At 42.4% G+C, this 19619-nt stretch overlaps 1 protein-coding gene across 4 annotated transcripts in view; it reads left to right on the forward strand.

The window, feature by feature from the left end:
• Positions 1-201: 201 nt before the first annotated feature.
• LOC140479178 (lactosylceramide 4-alpha-galactosyltransferase-like) overlaps positions 202-19619 on the forward strand; it is a 30527-nt gene continuing 11109 nt past the window's right edge. Inside the window, exons 1-2 of one of the 4 annotated variants that reach the window (XM_072573187.1) lie at positions 202-486; positions 17473-17864. The gene's annotated coding sequence lies outside the window, so the exon portion shown is untranslated. Of the gene's footprint in view, positions 487-14979; positions 14995-17472; positions 17865-19619 lie in introns of those variants that run through there. The other 3 variants (XM_072573186.1, XM_072573188.1, XM_072573189.1) reach the window with 3 other exon arrangements.

Genomic DNA, 19619 nt, shown 5'->3' on the forward strand with positions numbered 1-19619 from the left:
CTGTTCCTTACTTATTCCCAATATACATTCGCAGTTATATGGGAGAAGGAAAAATCATAATTAAAGGCGGATGCTGAGAAAGACAGGTGTACGGGCACACAGACACAAAGACAGACACAAACAAAAACAGACAAAATTACTGCAATACACAACACATGCAGCCAGAGAGAAAAACACACACTGACATGAACGATTTTCAAATATCTTTCTCACTCCCGCTCCTTTCCCGAGAGAAGCAGCTCTGTTTATAATTCCCTACGTTTTTGTTCCCAAACTGATTAATCTCGATTTCCGTCGTTTGCAAATTGTCAATAACATTGCATAGACAGAGTTTCCTAAAAGCTCGTCACAGTTTTGGGTCGAAATTCTGTTTTCTCTTGACAATCAGGTGTTGAACGTGAATGTTTGCTCTCCCATCCCCAGCACTTCCTGGATACGAAAACGATTAGCTCCAACCATCCTGGATCACGGGCACGTTTCAGCAGGGTAAGGTCACGCTGATGTTCAAAATGTTTCCTTTGGAAGTTTGTTCGTATCCTTCCTTCCTCTTTTCAGCTTCTTTTCACGTTGCTTAGGAACAACACAATGTGTGTCGGTCAACTTCATAACGACCAGGTTATAGTCCAACAGGTTTAACTGGAAGTAAACCAGCGAGCTACTTTGAGCTATTTCTCCAGGCTGGGGAACACCGACCCTCTCTGTAGCTCGGGCGGTGGGACTGGAACATGTTTAGGATATTCTTCTCAAAGGCGAAAGGATATTTACTCAGTTCCACCCTCACCTTTTGTATTCTCAAGCGTGTGTTTTCGCTGTTTTCTAAGCTATAAACGGTGAAGTGTGTGTGAGGGGACTCACTGTTGAGTTTAATGATGTGGAGATGCCTTGGAATGGGGTGGACAATGTTACAAATCACACCAAACCAGGTTAAAGTCCAACAAGTTTATTTGGAAGCGTTGCCCCTTCGTCAGGTAGCAAGTGGGCTAGGAACATAGGACACAGAATTTATAGCAATAGATCACTGATGTATAAAATTGAACAAATCCCGATTGCTGTTAGGCCAATCTAATGCATCAGTGTATGGCACTATAATCTTTTGCGATAAATTCTGTGTCCTTATGATCCAACCCCACACGCCACCTGACGAAGGAGCAGCGCTCCGGAATAAACCTCCAATTATACCTGTTGGACTATAACCTGATTTTCGCCTTTGTTCAGTTTACAAATGAGGAGAGTTAATCCTTGAAGGTGTAAAGAGCAGCTGAGTAAAACAGAGCAGAAGGGAGTGGCGCTGACTGAGAAACTGCAGGAGGTTGTGAAATCAGGAGGGTCTGTTTTTGGCATTTTCATACATGTTTACCCCCCCCCCCCGACGCCAACCCCAACCCCAACCCCATTCGCACTCCTTTAGTTGAACCCACAAAGATAATGACAGAATAGGTTTTATTGAAGCAATAACTGTGATGTTTTCAAAAGAATCTATGAAGTGTTTTTTAAGCTTTGTCCAGTGTGAGTACAGTGCAAGATACTGCTTCTGGAAGAATTAATGCTCCTCCCAATCAGCTGATCTTGTCCATTATTGTGTGGGGAAATGAATCTTGAATGGGTCTGTGACTCCCAGAAAGCCTTTTGTTATGAATGGGATTACACACCTCCAAACCTCGATTGGGGAGCTGATGGCCCAGTGGCTAGATAATTTGCGACAGTGTTAATCTATACACCTCGGTATTGTTCTGGGAATACTGGTTCAAATCCCATCACAGCAGGTGATGGAATTCCATCAATAACTGAAATGAAGGATATAACAATGGCCATTGTTGATTGTTGGGAAAAAAAAATCTAATGTCCTTTAGAAAAGGAAACTGCCATCCTTACTAAGTCTGTGACTCTAGACCAGAGGTGGAGAACCTTTTCATGTTGGAAGGCCGCATTATGTTAGTTGTAATCTAATAAGGCCGCATCCAAGCAACTTCAATTATATATTCTTCAAAATTCACATTATTTTGTAAAAATCTAACTACTATGTAGTAACTAACTAAAAAAAGAAAAAAGTGTTAATTCTAAAGTTAACTAACCTTTTAATGACTTTGTTGTGACTGCTTTTTGTAGCAAAGCATTTGAACATTTGGTTGCAGCATGGAGGTCTGCAGTTTTAGCTGATTCTCTAGATGGGTATCTGTCATTTGTGACCTTAAGGGCGTCTTGATTTTGGTTAAGTAGGAGAATGTAGATTCGCAGCACTAAGTGGTTGAAAAGCAAGAAAGCATTTTTTGTGCATGTGGCCAAAGGCATGGGTATTCTATTGCATATTTCCATATTTCAATCGGATCTTTCTTGAGCGTCAAATAAGGACTTTAGGGGATCTAAGATGGCGGCGATCTGAGAAGATCACACTGCAGAGCTTCGCATCGCAGCAGGAGCAGGACGGTTCTTTAACCCACCCAACCCAGGTCATCAGGATTTCTTGGGACGTTGGAAAGATTGTGGGGCCCCAAGAAACATTTAAAAATTGACTTACCTGTATTTCCAGCTGTCCAGAAATGCCTAAAAAGGGAGGAGGAGTGTCTGAGGCCTGGTCTGCAGCTCAGCCTGCAGCAGCCTCAGAGCCGATTACTCTCCAGGACCTGGTGAACCAGCTCTCGAAATCTCGTGAGGTGTTGGGGAAACAGATTGAAGAGAAGCTGGCTCCAGTCTCTCTCATGCCGCAGAAGTATGAGCAGCAGCTGGGAGACCTGGAGAAGTGGACGGATGAGGTGGAGCACAGGGTCACAGTGGTGGAAGCTGATGCCAGTTCATTCAAGGAAGTGATACAAGCCCTGAAGACGCAGGCTCGTAATTTGCGTGACCAAGTGGATGATCTTGAAAACAGGGGCAGGAGAAAAAACATTCGGATCGTCGGTCTGCCTGAGGGTAAGGAAGGTGAGCGGCCTGCGGAATTTGTTGAAGATTGGCTTCCAAAATTCCTTGACTTGGAGACTGGCATGAGAGGATTGAAGATAGAGAGGGCTCATCGGGTCACAGCACAGAGATCGGGTCTGGGACAACGCCCTCGTCCTTTCCTGGTGCGGTTCCATCATTACCGGGATAAGGAGAGAGTGATGGAGGCTTCCAGACTCCAGGGGAAGGATCTAAAGGCCCTAATTTACAAGGGGTCTAAGATCATGTTTTTTCAGGACTTTTCAGTGGCAGTGATCCAGAAACGAAAATCGTATGATGGTGTCAAGAGAAGATTGAAGGAGCTTGGGATTCAGTACTCCCTAAGATATCCGGCAGTGCTTCGAATCACCTTAGATGGATCCATGTATCTCTTTGGCACATCGGAGAAGGCAAGAGACTTTGTGGACTAACTAACCTAATTTAAACAATTGTAGTATGTATAAATATTGTTGCTTGGGTATGCGTTTATCATTCTGTAAAAGAAATGGAGGAAATCCGGTTGGAGCTTTGTTTTTCCCCTTTTTTTCCTCTATTGATAATAATTTGGTTCAAACTATGTCTGGCGGTGATTAAGATGTACATTTTAAATTTCTAAATTAGGACATACCAAAGGATTGGTGGGGTATTTATTCCCCTTTTTTTATCAAAAAATTTTTTTTAAATTCATATTGATATTCTATGGGATGTTTATTCTTTTTAGCTTGTGCTTGCGAAGTGGCTCTAGTTGGGAGACGTGAAGGTGGTTGAGATGGTTAGATGCCTATTTATGGGCAGTTCGGGATGGGTAGTTGCCCCCTCCGGGCAGGGTGTGAGTTCCCCTACTTAGCGCTATTGGCGCTTTATATGTTGGTTTGTTTTCTGGTTTTTGTTGTTTTTTTATTTTTAATAATTTTGTATGTTTGTTAAATGTAGTGGTTTTAGTTTATATAGTTTTTATATTTGGTGGACCATGCGACACTAAGGCTCAGCAATTTGTGGTTTGGGTTCCTCCTCTCTGGAATTTAAATGTAATTGCAGAAGATTATGGCTAATGATTTGATTAAATGGTGTACCTGGAATATCAAGGGAAGTCACTCACCAATTAAGAGGAAGAACGTACTCTTGAGTCTTAGAAAGGAGAAGATGGATATTGCTTTGTTACAGGAGACACATTTGGATGACAAGGAGCATCTGAAATTACAGCAGAATGGCTTTGACTAAGTTTATTTTTCATCATTTAATACCAGAAGTAGGGGAGTGGCTATATTGGTAAGGAAAAATCTCTCATTTAAATTGTTGGAATGTGTTGAAGACACATATGGGAGTTTTGTAATTCTTAAAGCCTTGTTAAATGGGGAAGAATATGGCATTTTAAATGTTTATTGTCCCCCAGCTCATCCTCTTAAATTCTTGGTAGATGCTTTTTCTAAACTGATAAGTCTCAAGTCTCGGCATTATAGGGGGAGATTTTAACTGCGTCACGGACCCCACAGTAGACAGGTTGCCTAAAGGTCCCTCGATACCCTCTGCACAAACTAAACAGTTATTGGGTTTGTGTGGGGAATTAGGATTGGTGAACGTCTGGAGGTGTCTCCACCCTACAGGTAGGAATTTCACGTTTTTCTCCAATCTGCACAGATGTCACATGATCTATTGATTTTTTTTCTGATCCCTGCGGTAACCCTGGATCTGGTGGCATCCTGTAAGATTGGTAATATTGCCATCTCTGGTCATGCTCCAGTGTACTTCATGATTAAAATTAAGGATGTTACAGTGGATTCAAGGTACTGGCGAATGGACCCCTTTATTCTCATGGACAGCAAGTTTGTGGAGTATTTCTCTCGGGAATTTCAGGCATTCCTAGACATCAACATAGGCTCAGGTGATAGCTCATGTGTTCTCTGGGAAACTGCCAAAGCTTATGCCTGAGGGTTAGTTATTTCATATTCCACAAGTAGGAAGCGGCAGAAGGGTGAGCAGCAATGTCTCCTTGAAGCACGGTTGAAGGCAGCCGAGAAGGCCGATTTTGACAGACCCTTGTTGGTCAAACTACAGAGGATTACGGCACTGTGATCTGCGCTAAATTCCGTGCTCACGCAGACGGCAAAGAAGGAGCTGGCTTTTGCAAAGCAAAGGTTATACGAGCATGGTGACAAGCCAGGCAAATACTTAGCATACCTTGCCAGAAAGAGAAGTGCCCCACAAACCATTAAAGCGATTAGGGAAAGGTCTGGGAACCTAACGTGATTCTAAAAAGATTAATGTGGCGTTTCAGAGATTCTACTCTAAGTTATATCAGTCTGAGAATTGTGAGGAGGAGCAGGCCAAAATGGAATCCTTTTTTAGAGATCTGAAGCTCCCGGGTGTAACTCCCAAACAACAGTCCTTTCTCAATGCCCCATTATCAGAGCAAGAAGTGCAGGTAGCTGTGAAGCAGGCTCAGAGTGGAAAGGTGCCCAGTCCTGATGGACTTCCCAGTGAATTCTGTAAGGAATATATAAGTATACGGTCAGGCCCGATGCTGAATATGTTTAATGATTCATACAGTCATGTTTGTCTCCCACCATCTATGAGAGAGGCCAATATTTCACTTATCCTTAAAAAAGGGAAGGATCCAGAAGAATGTGCTTCATATAGGCTGATCTTGCTTTTAAATGTGGACTTTAAGATCCTCTCTAAGGCTCTTGCATTAAGGCTGGAGACTGTGTTACCCTCTATTATTAAAGAGGATCAGACAGGCTTCATAAAGGGTCGCAGATCCTCCAATAACGTGAGGAGGCTGCTTAACGTAATTCAAGCATGCCAACAGCAGTCAGTACAGGGATTGTTGATTTCTTTAGATGCAGAGAAGGCATTTGACCAAGTTGAGTGGCCGTACCTTTTCTATACTCTAGACCAGTTTGGTCTGGGCGAAGTTTCCATAAGATGGGTAAAGGTTCTCTACAGTGTAGCTCTCGCTGCGGTCAGAGGCCATTCGTGGGGATCTCAATATATCAGCTCCAGAAGTGGGGTCAAAATTACATAAGATCATGCTGTATGCAGAGGATGTTCTAATTTTCTTGACAAATCCAGCAGTCTCAGTGCCTTGCCTGACACAATGCATTCACGCATTTGGCGCTTTTTCAGGGTATAAGATTAATTTTGCTAAATCAGAGGCTATGCCTATGGGTGGTCTTACGAAAGAGTTGGCTCTTGAGAGTGACTATAGATTCCCATTTAAGTGATCACAGGGGGGTTTTGTGTATTTGGGCATATTCATTACTCCAGTTCTGGATTGGCTGTTCAAAGCCAATTTTACTCAATTATTTGAAAAAATTAAACAAGATCTCCAAAGATGGGAGGCACTTCCAGTCTCATGGTTGGGTCGGATAGCGCTTATTAAGATGAATATTCTCTCTCCTTGCTATACCCTAAATGGATACACCCCCTGATTTTCAATAAGCAAACACTCAGGAGACTGAACAGTTGGTTCAGCTCCTTTATCTGGCACCGTAAACGGCCCCTCATTAAATTAGCCAAACTGCAGTTGCCTCACAGATTGGGGGGAGTAGACCTTCCGGACATTAAAAGTGACCAATTAAGCTCACTTTTGACCAACATAAGTGATTGAGTTTGTGGGGACCTTCTTTCAATATGGCTAGATATCAAAGTTTCCCAGGCAAGGTGCCCCCTTACCAGTTTGCTGTTTTTGGACAAGGTGAGGACAGTTAGAGAATATTGCCGTAACCCAATAGTCATCAATACTGTTAAAGCATGGAGGGCATTTCGGGAGAGGGAAGGTAATATTGGCAAAACATCTTTGTTTTCACCTTTAGTGGGTATGCCGAGTTTTCAACCAGGTATGATAGATTCAGGATTTAAACGTTGGGCAGCGAGGGGTATATCTTGCATGGGTGATTTATTTGAGGGAGATATAACGATGTCCTTCGATCAGTTAGTAAGGAAGTACGAGTTACCTAATAGAGACCTCTTTCGTTTTCTTCAAGTTACTGATTTTATTCAAAAAAGGACCACACTTTTGACTAATCCCTACAAATCTGACATAGAAAGAGGGGTACTAAGAGCTAAGAGTACACTCTCTGCCAGTACTCTATTGGGGGGTGCCACCTCAGATGAGTCTGATCGACTCTGCAAGATGTGGGAAAGAGAGCTGGGTGTTGAAGTTTCTTCAGAGGCATGGGAGGATATTTGGGAGAATGCAAGGAAGATATCAATTTGCAATAGGACCCATGCTTTACAGTTGAAGATTCTCTACAGGGTCCACTTAGCCCCAGACCTGTTTAAACCTCGACCCCAGGGAAAAGACTTTGCCTATTTATCCTATCCATGCCCCTCATAATTTTGTAAACCTCTATATGGTCACCCCTCAGTCTCCAACACTCCAGGGAAAACAGCCCCAGCCTGTTCAGCCTCTCCCTGTAGCTCAGATCCTCCAGCCCTGGCAACATCCTTGTACATCTTTTCAGAACCTTTCAAGTTTCACAACATCTTTCCGATAGGAAGGAGACCAGAATTGCATGCAATATTCCAACAGTGGCCTAACCAATGTCCTCTACAGCCGCAACATGACCTCTCAACTCCTGTACTCAATACTCTGACCAATAAAGGAAAGCACACCAAACGCCTTCTTCACTATCCTATCTACCTGCAACTTCACTTTCAAGGAGCTATGAACCTGCACTCCAAGGTCTCTTTGTTCAGCAACACTCCCTAGGACCTTACCATTAAGTGTATAAGTCCTGCTAAGATTTGCTTTCACAAAATGCAGCACCTCGCATTTATCTGAATTAAACTTCATCTGCGCTTCTCAGCCCATTGGCCCATCTGATCCAGATCCTGTTCTAATCTGAGGTAACCCTTTTTGCTGTCCACTACACCTCCAATTTTGGTGTCATCTGCAAACTTACTAACTGTACCTCTTATGCTCGCATCCAAATGATTAATGTAAATGACAAAAAGTAGAGGGCCCAGTACCGATCCTGTGGCGCTCCACTGGTCACAGGCCTCCAGTCTGAAAAACAACCCTCTACCAACCCTCAAAGGTCTTCTACCTTTGAGCCAGTTCTGTATCCAAATGGCTAGTTCTCCTTGTATTCCATGAGATCTAACCTTGCTAATCAGTCTCCCATGGGGAACCTTGTCGAACGCCTTACTGAAGTCCATATAGATCACATCTACTGCTCTGCCCTCATCAGTCTTCTTTGTTACTGCTTCAAAAAACTCAACCAAGATTGTGAGACATGATTTCCCATGCACAAAGCCATGTTGACTATTCCGAATCAGTCCTTGCCTTTCCAAATACATGTAAATCCTGTTCCTCAGGATTCACTCCAACAACTTGCCCATCACCGAGGTCAGGCTCATCGGTCTATAGTTCGCTGGCTTGTCTTTACCGCCCTTCCTAAACAGTGGCAATGCTTTTGCCAACCTCCAGTCTTCTGGCACCTCACCTGTGACTATTGATGATATAAATATCTCAGCAAGACGCCCAGCAAACACTTCTCTAGCCTCCCATAGAGTTCTCGGGTACATCTGATCAGGTCCTGGGAATTTGTCCACCTTTAACTGTTTCAAGACATCCAGTACTTCCTCCTCTCTAATCTGGACATTTTGCAAGATGTCACCATCTATTTCCCTACAGTCTATGTCTTCCATGTCCTTTTCCACAGTAAATACTGATGCAAAATATTCATTTCATATCTCCCCCATTTTCTGTGGCTCCACACAATGGCCGCCTTGCTGATCTTTGAGGGGCCCTATTCTCTCCCTAGTTCCCTTTTGTCCTTAATATATTTGTAAAAACCCTTTGGATTCTCCTTAATTCTATTTGCCAAAGCTATCTCATGTCCCCGTTTTGCCCTCCTGATTTCCCTCTTAAGTATACTCCTACTTTTTTATACTCCTCTAAGGATTCACTCGATCTATCCTGTCTGTCCCTGACATATGCTTCCTTCTTTTTCTTAACCAAACCCTCAATTTCTTTAGTCATCCAACATTCCCTATACCTTCCAGCCTTCCCTTTTACCCTGACAGGAATATACTTTCTCTGGATTCTTGTTATCTCATTTCTGAAAGCTTCCCATTTTCCAGCTGTCCCTTTACCTGCGAACATCTGCCTCCAATCAGATTTCAAATGTTCGTGCTTAATACCGTCAAAATTGGCCTTTCTCCAATTTAGAACTTCAACTTTTAGATCTGGTCTATCCATTTCCATCATTATTTTAAAACGAATAGAATTATGGTCCCCCACTGACACCTCAGTCATCTTCCCTGCCTTATTTCCCAAGAGTAGGTCAAGTTTTGCACCTTCTCCAATAGGTACATCCACATACTGAATCAGAAAATTTTCTTGTACACACTTAAGAAATTCCTCTCCATCTAAACCTTTAACACTATGACAGTCCCAGTTGATGTTTGGAAAGTTAAAATCCCTGACCATAACTACCCTATTATTCTTACAGATAACTGAGATCTCCTTACAAGTTTGTTTCTCAATTTCCCTCTGACTATTGAGGGGTCTGTAATACAATTACGATAATGTGATCATCCCTTTCTTATTTCTCAGTCCTCAGTTCCACCCAAATAACATCCCTGGATGTATTTCGGGAATATCATCCATCAGCACAGCTGTAATGCTATCCCTTATCAAAAATGCCAATCCCCTCCTCTCTTGCCTCCCTTTCTATCCTTCCTGTAGCATTTGTATCCTGGAGCATTAAGCTGCCAGTCCTGCCCATCCCTGAGCCATGTTTCCAAAATACTTTGGTGGCAAGAATAGAGACATAGATTATTTTCTAAATGGGGTAAGGATTCAGAAATCTGAAGCACAAAGAGATTTAGGAGTCCATGTTCAGGATTCTTTTAAGAGTAACATACAAGTTCAGTTGGCATTTAGTAAAGCAAATGCAATGTTTGCATTCATTTCAAGAGTACTAGAATACAAGAGCTGAGATGTACAGCTGAGGAGGTATAAGGTTTTGTTCCAACCATATTTGGAACATTGTGAGCAGCTTTTGTCTGTGTATCTAAGAAATGATGTTCTGATTTTGGAAGGGGTTTTACTAGAATGATCCTGGGGATGAAGGACTTGTCTTGTGAGGAACAGTTGAGGACTCTATGTCTACATTCAATAGAGTTTAGATGGATGAGTGGGGATCTGATTGAAACCTACAGAATACTGAGAAGCTTGGATAGAGTGGATATGGAGAAGATGTGTCCGCTAATAGGAGAGATTAGAGTCCGAGACACAGCCTCAGAATAAAGGGACATAAAGGAAATAGCTGCAGAGATAATGGTAGCACTGGTAATAATTGGTTTGGCCATTATTGGAATACTGCATTCAGTTCTGGTCTCCCTGCTGTAGGAAGGATGTTGTGAAACTTGAAAGGATTCAGAAAAGATTTACAAAGATGTTGGCAGGGTTGGAGGGTTTGGGTGAGAGGAAGGAGGCTTAATAGGTTGGGAATACTTTCCTTGGAGCATCGGATGTTGAGTGGGAACCTTGTGGAGCGTTAGGAAATCATGAGGGGCATAGATAAGGTAAATAGACAAAGTATTTTTTTTCCAGTGGAGGGTGTCTAAAAGGAGAGAGCATTGGTTTAAGGTGAGAGGGGAAAGATTTAAAAGAGACCTAAGGGGCAATGTTTTCACGCAGAGTGTGGTACATGTCTGGAAAGAGCTACCAGAGAAAGTGGTTGAGGCTGGTAGAATTATTATATTTAAAGTCATCTGGATGGGTACATGAATAAGAAGGGTTTAGAGGGATATGGGCCAAATGCTGGTAAATGGGACTAGATTAATTTAGGATATCTGGTCAGCATGGATGGATTGGACCGAAGGATCTGTTTTCATGCTGTACAACTCTATGCCTCGATGCTTCTAAATGACATAGTACGTAACACAGTTTAGAAAGATCTTAATATAAACAGCAAAATCACACTTTAATCTGCTTCCCAACACTCTTCATTACAGAGACTCGTGTTAAGAGAACCTATTGCACTATTTCAACACTATTTTCTCTTTAATTGAGTCCTTGCAATCTTTTTGTTGTGAATTACAGAATTAATTTTATGATTCTCAAAGTTTGTGCGAAGATTTGTAGTTCGGGTGCTCGTTGTTGTGGTTGTGTGCGCCGAGCTGGGAATTTGTGGCGCAGACGTTTTGTCCCCTGTCTGAGGATGTCACCTAGACAGGGGACGAAACGTCTGCACCACAAATTCCCAGCTCGGCAAACACAACCACAACAACGAGCACCTGAACTACAAATCTTCGCACAAACTTTGAACACCTACGTGCGAGAGACGCTAAGGCAAGCCAGGAGATGGGAATCCTGTGCCAACCGCCTAAGCGCCACATATGAACAATTCCAATGAGGATGTCACCTAGACAGAGGACGAAACATCTACAACACAAATTCCCAGCTCGGCGAACACAACCACAGCATTTTATGATTCTATTCCAAGCTTGGAGTCATGAAACTTTCACAATTCCAATGGCCTGTTAGTTCTAACGATTTGAAAACTTCTTTACAAGCTCTCCTGGCTTTGAAACTCAACACAATAGAAAACATTTTTGCTGAGGTTCCTTGTCCCTCTGAAGTGAGCTAAAATATTATTTCTGAACATATTGATTCGATTGCCCTGAAGTTAAAACAAAACTAACAGCTTTGTTCTGTTTACATTGTCTGTTATTAACTCACTAGTATAAGCATTTTATCTATAGGGGCTCTCCCAAACACTTGATTACAGTCACATGCTCGTTAAACACTGATGTATTTAGGGCACTGTTCCAAAACAACTTTCTGACCTCTTCAACAAAACCTTCAGCAAACTGACCAAAATCTGTTTCTGTTTTAATGTTCAACTTTCAAAGATGGTAATTTAATGTTTTCTTCCCCCTTCATCACAGTAACGAATCTGTCAATAAATTTGTAGCGAACACCTTTTGAAACAAAAAACCCATGCTCGTTAAATTACTGGTCAATCCCAGTCCCTTGGTGGCTGTTCACAATTCAAATTACTGGTATGGCATGAATTGAAAACTCAAACCACCATCCTATCAATGGAGCTGATTCCAAAGGACTAAACAAGTCTTTCCAATAACGAACTGTGTTATCAATAGCAATAGACTACATGCTGCAATAGGTGTTACACCTCTACCAGAGTCGGTGCCTCACCAGGACCGTGGGAAATGGGTATAAAATAAGAGACCTCTGAAGGAATAGCTTGGATGCAGAAAGGTTAGCGGAGTCTGAAATGCTCATAAATTGTCCGTACAGTGGAGAGAGTTGAGCAGAGGAACATTGCCTCACAATGTGAGTCCTTTAATGCTTCATTAAGGCAAACCCAATCTGGATTGTCAGAATGGTCATTGTTATTAGACTCCTCGGAATAACAATCAGCATCATGGTCAAAAATCTTCAAACCTTCCACTTTCCAATCATTGATTTCAAAACAAACATTTTCTGAAAGTTGTCAAGCTGCCAGTTCAATTAAAAAGTGGAAGTCCAAGACTTGGGTGGGCAATTAGTGGTAAATGTAAGGTGGTTCTTTCTAGCATTAAGCTGCCTTTATATTGCATCCTTTTAGAGGACTGCAGTTTGAAAGGGTGAGGCTAATTGGAATTGAGTTTTTGTTCAATAAGGAATCTCTTGGAAATCACATGTCTTGTGATAATTGCTTGTTTACTGCAGATCCCCACCAGAACTGATCACTGTCAGGTTGCAGCTTCTGCTTTGGAGACTGTTTTGATTTTTCTGTCAGTTACCAGCCTGGAAAACAGCTTCACAGTTTAGTTGTCCTTATCCTGAAAGTCCATTTCTAGTGGGCTCAGTATGGTAGCGGGACACCAGTCCAGTCTGAGGCTTGATTGTGCTTTTGGAGAACATCCAGAAGAATCCTCAATACTGTGTTTACTATGTTGTCCTGCTCCCCCACTCTCTGTTGAAACAAAACGTTCAGAGACACTGTATAATTTTACTTCCTTCAACTTTATTCTGGGCCCTGGCAGGGAGAGGGAATGATGGCCCATGTCCACAGAGACATGAATTCACGGTCTTCTCTGGGACAGCAGTTTCTCAATGAATTACAAAGTTATTTTACAGGGCAGGGCATCCAGATAAGGCAACATACATATCGATTGGGTGGCCTTTACTTATCTCGTGGGCCCGTCCATCTCAAGGCACCGATGTTCCGGGCAGCTGTTGACACCGTCCAATCGTACCTATCCGCTTGGATCCTGCCGACTCCGCCAGTACTGTCATCCCGTTTCCCCCCTCTCATTGAAGGAAAACCTTCAGAGATTTAGTATAGCTTTGCTTACTTCATCTTTATTCTGGGCCCTGGCAGGGACAGAGAATGATGGGCCATGTGCACAGAGACACGAGTTCACGGTCTTCTCTGGAAGAACATTTTGTCAATGAATTGTATAGTCATTTTACAGGGAGGAGCAAGCAGATAAGGCAACATACATATTGATTGGATGACTGTTACAATTGGCGAGAGTCAACAGTAAAGATTAAGCCAAGTACTGTTACACACTGAGGAACTGGCTTCACATAACGAATACTTTTCACCTTGTTATATTCACCTCACATACTGACTGCTTCCAATATTGTTAAATGGCTCAACATAATGACTGTTTTCCAGCTTGTTAACCCATTACCTTTGCCTGCAGACCCCCATTTTAACTGTAAGCTCTTATATGATCTGAGTCATGCTCAGCTGAACATCTTGTTTCACAAAACTCAGAACTTAACTCTTTCCCTGCCTGCTTATACCCGATACACATTCTCAACTGAGAAAGCTGTGTTAGCAACGACCTCAGAAAATATCTACTCATTTGTGATTGACATCCCTCTTCACATTCCAGAACACTGGAATCACAGTTGCCTGAGCAACTCAATCTTTAACCTTATAACATTTATGAGCTAGGATATGTTGCACCAAAGTATTTTTTTTATCCTTAAAGTGAATTTTTGCAAAGCAAAATCTGACTCTTCCCCTTACCCGGTCTATGAGTGTGTTTTGTTGGTGTGCTTTCGGCAATTTAGAGGGGTCAGCATTTTTGAATTTATAAAGATTGACATCAGCATTAAATAAGTTTTATTAATTATAAATTAATCATTTTGATCCTCTACAAAAATGCCAGTTGATGGATCTCTGCTCCTAATACTAGTGTAGTGAAAGGCCATATCCTATATCCTATATCCTTTGTCCTATATTCTTTGTCTTATATCCTATATCCTTAGCTGAATATTACAAAGAACTTTATGTCATGACCCTGCAGTAAAAGGAATTGAGAAAGACAGTGTACTGCTCCCATCATTGAAAGAGAAGAGGGATGTTGTGTTCTCATATTTGGGGTGATGTCTCTTTAAGACATCATTGCGCAAATATGAAATGTACCCAGGCCAAAGGGTTTCTGCATTGTACCACTCAAGGCATAGACTTTACCTGGAGATTACTTTATATTATATATATTAGTCTCATGGTATATCACATCAAGAAAAATTAATCCACATACCTAGTGGTGCTGCATCTACCTAACATAAGAATATTAATACACACACAGACAGACACAGACACACATACATACACACACTCATACAACACACACACACACATATGGATATTCATGAGTTTTTTCCTCCCTCTCTCTCCTGTCCCTACACAAACATTTCTAATTACCATGTTCCCTCATGGTCTCTTCCAAAGTCATATGCCAAAACTTTACAAGCTCTCTTTTGTAGGATCAGCAACCCTTATGGGATATTATCCTGGAAGTTTGACCATAAAATATCTGATAATATAACACATGCCTACTGATTTCAACTATCATCACATTCTCCACATTTCATTGAGGTTGCTCACATTATTCTGTCTGTCTGTTTGACCATGTTCATAATGTCGCTCGCCTCAATAAAACATCCCACAATGTTTTGTAAAGGGCAAATCAGCAACAGGGAAAGTCACATGTGACATTGACCTTTGTTTCAATCCTGACACGCCCAGTGTAACCTGATTGCTGAAACATCCGTACGCACAGCACATGATCATTGGGGCAGAACCACCTTTCAACACGGTAAGTTAAAGCTATTTCTAACATCCTTCCTTTGGAAGATTGTTCAGATCATTCATTCCTCTTCCATCTTTTCCCACCACAGTTTAGATGATCACACTGTGGGTTGATCCATTACCAGCTTTGGGTTTTGTGAGTTGTTTACAGACAGATACATTTCTGGCTGCAAGCCCTCTCAAATTATCCAGGCTGGGGATTGGAACATGCACGCACTGACCTGTCTGGGACTGGGATTGAGAACAGCATCAGGGATACTCCTACTTCTTGGAAACAGTATTTGCACTATAGTCCTTTTCCACACCCATTCCCCAGTCTCTCGATGACACCCTCCCCCTTTCCAACTCTCTCACTATATCTCTCCACCTTTTCCACTCCATCTCTCTCTCTCGTTCTCTATGCCTTTACTCATTCTCTTTTTCTCCCTCTCCACCTCACTGTCTGTTATCCCCACTGTCTGTTTGTCTGACTCTCCTTCACTCTTCAAACCTTTAACTGCAGCTCATTTTCCCAGAACAAAAAAACATCTCTGTGAATTTCTGCTACGAATTCTCCCGTTTATCAGCAGTGTCTCAATGGTTTCACAAAGATTTTGTTTTGTCAAAGTTCACTTCTTTCCCACAGTTCAGCTTTCCTGGAGTTTGATTTGAGCAATTTGCCCAGGAGAGGACTAGATCACAAGGGGAACTGTGATGTGCTCTGTGCATATGGATGAGATTCTGGGCCAGGGGTCTAGGGACTGCAGACTCACAGGAACTGCTGAAGAGTGGGGAGGATCAGCTGTGGGGATCAGGAGGATTGGTCTGGGGGATGGCAGGAATTCCTATGTAAGGTTATGGAATTGATCCTGGGTTGGGGGAATCTGCTGTGAGGGGCAGGTGAGGGGAGAGGGCAGTGTGAGTGTAGGGAGTGGGAACTGAAAGAATTGGCAGAAACTTACTGATACAGTCACGGCAATTGAGAATCCCACTGGATTGCTGGCAATCCCAGCAGAGTGACCCCATAAACTGATCACCTGCAATGGAGATGAGCAGAGAGCAGTTTATCTTTCACAGTTCAATCTCCGGATATTCTGAGTTTCACTCTGAATGAAGAGCAGTATTTGAAATGTGAAAAGATCAACATGTTCAGACAGGTGTAACGTGTTTGACAGTGTTAATCCTGTTTGTCAAATATACTCTTTCAGTTCAACAAAATATAATTTCTGAGGCTGTTGAACAGATCATAACAAATCATAAAAGAATTAGAATAATGATTGTTGAAATAATGTGCTAGATATGTGTGATTTGACAAAGAATGACATTTGTGAGGTTATTCAGTTTAAAATGAAACAGTAAGTTTATCACTGTGTTGAAGATTCAGTGGGCAGCTAAGTCACTGAGTCAGACAGCTTAGAAGTGGCACTGACTGAGAAACTGCAGGGGATGGATAAACTGAGAGGTCTGCTCCAGGCTTTTTCCACCCTCACAATTGAATCCACAAAGGCAGAGAGTGTCAGAAAGGCTTCTCTTTAAACCGGAATGTGGGTGTTTTCATGATGTTAATAATCGCCTGACAGCCAATGATGTGGTTCTGAATCTTTCAATTTTATTTTGGAATGTGGGTATTGCTGGAATGCTTGGTGGCAAATGTTTTCTGTATGGATTGTGAGCATCATTGTCAAGGCCAACTTCTGATGCTCATATCTCATTATCCTTGAATTGATTGGCTCTCCTGGTTGTTTTAGAGAGACGTTAAGATTCAACCACACTGCCATGGGTCAGTATTAAATGAATTTACATGTTGAGGGTGTCACTGTCTAGGCTGGCATGTATTCCCCATCTCTAGTTGCCCAGAGAACAGTTAAGATTCAACCACATTGATGTGGGTCTGGAGTCACATTTCGGCCAGACCAGGGTAGGATAGCATTTTGCTTCCCTAAAGGATTATGTTGATGGATGTGGATATAGGTTTGGTCACAGAGCAGGAAGGTTCATTTACAGATGTTTCGTCACCATACTAGGTATCATCTTCAGTGAGCCTCTGGATGAAACACTGCTGATGAATCCTGCTTTCTATTTATATGTGTGGGTTTCTTTGAGTTGATGTCATTTCCTATGGAGATGTTATTTCCTATGGTGTGTCACGACAGACGTTGGGCTCTGCTGTACAATGGGTTTCAAGATGCCCTCGATACAGCCTGAGAGGTTCTTACACAGGATTGCATTGCCTGACATGATGGGGCTGTCCTGGTGTGTTGGATTTGTGTATCTTTGGTAAGGCAGTAGACGTCCTATACATGAGAAGCATGTGGGATGAGAGTGCAAAGGGAAGAGTGAAGAATTGGATCAAAAGTCTTGATCAGTCTGTTTAGTTCATGGGTGTGTCCTTCGGTCGGATCAGCCAGTAGTTGCCTGTAGTGTTCCTGGCTGTTCAGTTGTTGGTACACTTCCTTGCAGTAGTCCGTTCTATTCTAAATGATGATGGCTCCTCCTTTATCTGCAGGTGTGATGACAATATTGCGATTGGGTTTGAGAGCATGGACAGCATTGCATTGTGATCAGGTGATATTTTGCTCTACCTTGTGAGTGTCGCTGATGAATCTGGCCTTGACACATTTCCTGACGGTTTGAGCATACACGTCAAGCCCAGGGCAGCGGCCCTCCAGAGGGCTCCAAATCGACTCCTTCTTTGGTCGCTCCACTACGGATCTCTCTGATGACTGTTCTGGTTTGTTGATTGTCTCGTTAGGATCACTGCTGACATCTTGGAAGAATTCCTGGAGTCTCATTTGGTTGATAAACTCCTCCCTGTCTGCTGCACGACCAATGGGGTCCATTTGGTGGTGGGGCAGAAATTGAGCCCATGGCTGAAAACTTCAATCTCTTCCAATTGCGGTGTGTGATCTGATAAGTTGATGATCAATTTCCCCGTGTGATAACATTTTCAATTGTGGTTCCAGGGGAGGTTTGGCTCCTGTGAGTGGTGATGCCAAGTTTCTCCAGTTTCTTATTTTTGGAGTGCATGTATATGGTGTAGTTCTGTCACCTTTCTGCTTGGAAGTGTCTCATAACTGTAATGTTAGTTCTTATTTGCAAGGTGAGAGTGTGGACTCTACCTTGATTTGAAGATTATGGCACCTGCTGTAGAGTTGGTGCACAAGATGATTGAGGAGTTTGCGAGAGGTGTGATGGCAAAGTGTCTCAGCATAGTCTGAACTTCTCAATTATCACTCACAGCACACAATAGGTTTGGAGCAGGACCTTGCAAAGCAATGTCATTAATGAATGTGACCCAACTTGAATCCCCTGCCATGGGACTGAAACTGCTGGTTTGTTTGAATTGCCTTTAAATATATAGTTTTTGACTTATTATTCATGATTCTATTCTCTTACCTATCCACTGACCTCCAGGTGAGGTATATCTAACACTCAATTTAGAGAAATTTTGAATCATTAAAGGAACATTCTCAATTTTACCAGCTACAGACGGAGTTAAAATGAAATATTCTCCTTCCTGGGAGTTTTTAAACCAGCTAAGTATACTTTAATAGAAAAAACTTTTTTTTAAAGTTTATCAATTTTTTTAGAAGTTGTAATTTCGGAATGATAGGATATTATAGGATCTAATTCTGTATTGCGGACTATAACATGCTCAAAGAAATGAAGACATTTATCAAAAAGGCAAGTATTCTGGGAAAAGCATTCCCGTACTATTGAGTGATCACTGAAGGGGTCCCTGATGCTGTGAGGCAGCAATGCTAACCACTGAGCCACCGTACTGTTAAGTCCAAGCCTCCCACCAACCTACCCTCCACACCTGGCATCTTCCCTCACTTCTGCAAGAGCTGCAAAACCTGCACCCACACTCCCCCCTTACCTTCATCCAAGGCCCCAATGGATCCTTCCACATCCAGTAGAGATTTTCCTGCACATCCACACAACTCATGTACTGTGTTCATTGCTCGCAATGTGGTCTCCTCTACAATGGGGAGACAGGACGCCAACTCACAGAACGTTTCAGAGAACATCTCTGGGACATACGCACCCACCAAGCCTACCGCCCAATGTTCAACCACTTCAACTCTCCTCCCACTCTGCCAAGGACATGTAAGTCCTGGGCCACCGCCAGCGCCAAATCCAAGCCACCCCACGACTGGAGGAAGATCACCTCGTCTCCTGCCTTGGGACCCTCCAACAAGGCGGAATCAATGTCAACCTCACAATTTTCATTATTTCCCCTTCCCACACCTCATCCTACATCCAACCCTCCAACTCAGCACCGTCATCTTCAACTGTCCTACCTATCCATCTTCCTCCCCACTTATCAGATCCATCCACCACTTTGACCTATCACCATTACACCCCACCTGCATCTACCTATTGCCTTCCCAGTTACCCCACCCCCATTCTCCAAGTCATCTCAGGATACTACATGCCAGTTACTATTACGTATTATAGTGAAAATGGATTCCACAATTAGCAAGGTTATAACAGGAAACTTAGTCAACATGATCTTGTGAAAGGGAAATTTTGTTTAGAGAGTTCTTAAAGGAATTATCAAACAACATATACAAAGGTGAATGTGCTGTATCTAGATTTCCAAGAAGGGATTTATCTTAATGATTTCTGTACATATTAAGAGTGCACAGT

The sequence above is a fragment of the Chiloscyllium punctatum genome, chromosome 6, assembly GCF_047496795.1.
Source record: "Chiloscyllium punctatum isolate Juve2018m chromosome 6, sChiPun1.3, whole genome shotgun sequence".
Classification (NCBI taxonomy): Eukaryota; Metazoa; Chordata; class Chondrichthyes; order Orectolobiformes; family Hemiscylliidae; genus Chiloscyllium; species Chiloscyllium punctatum.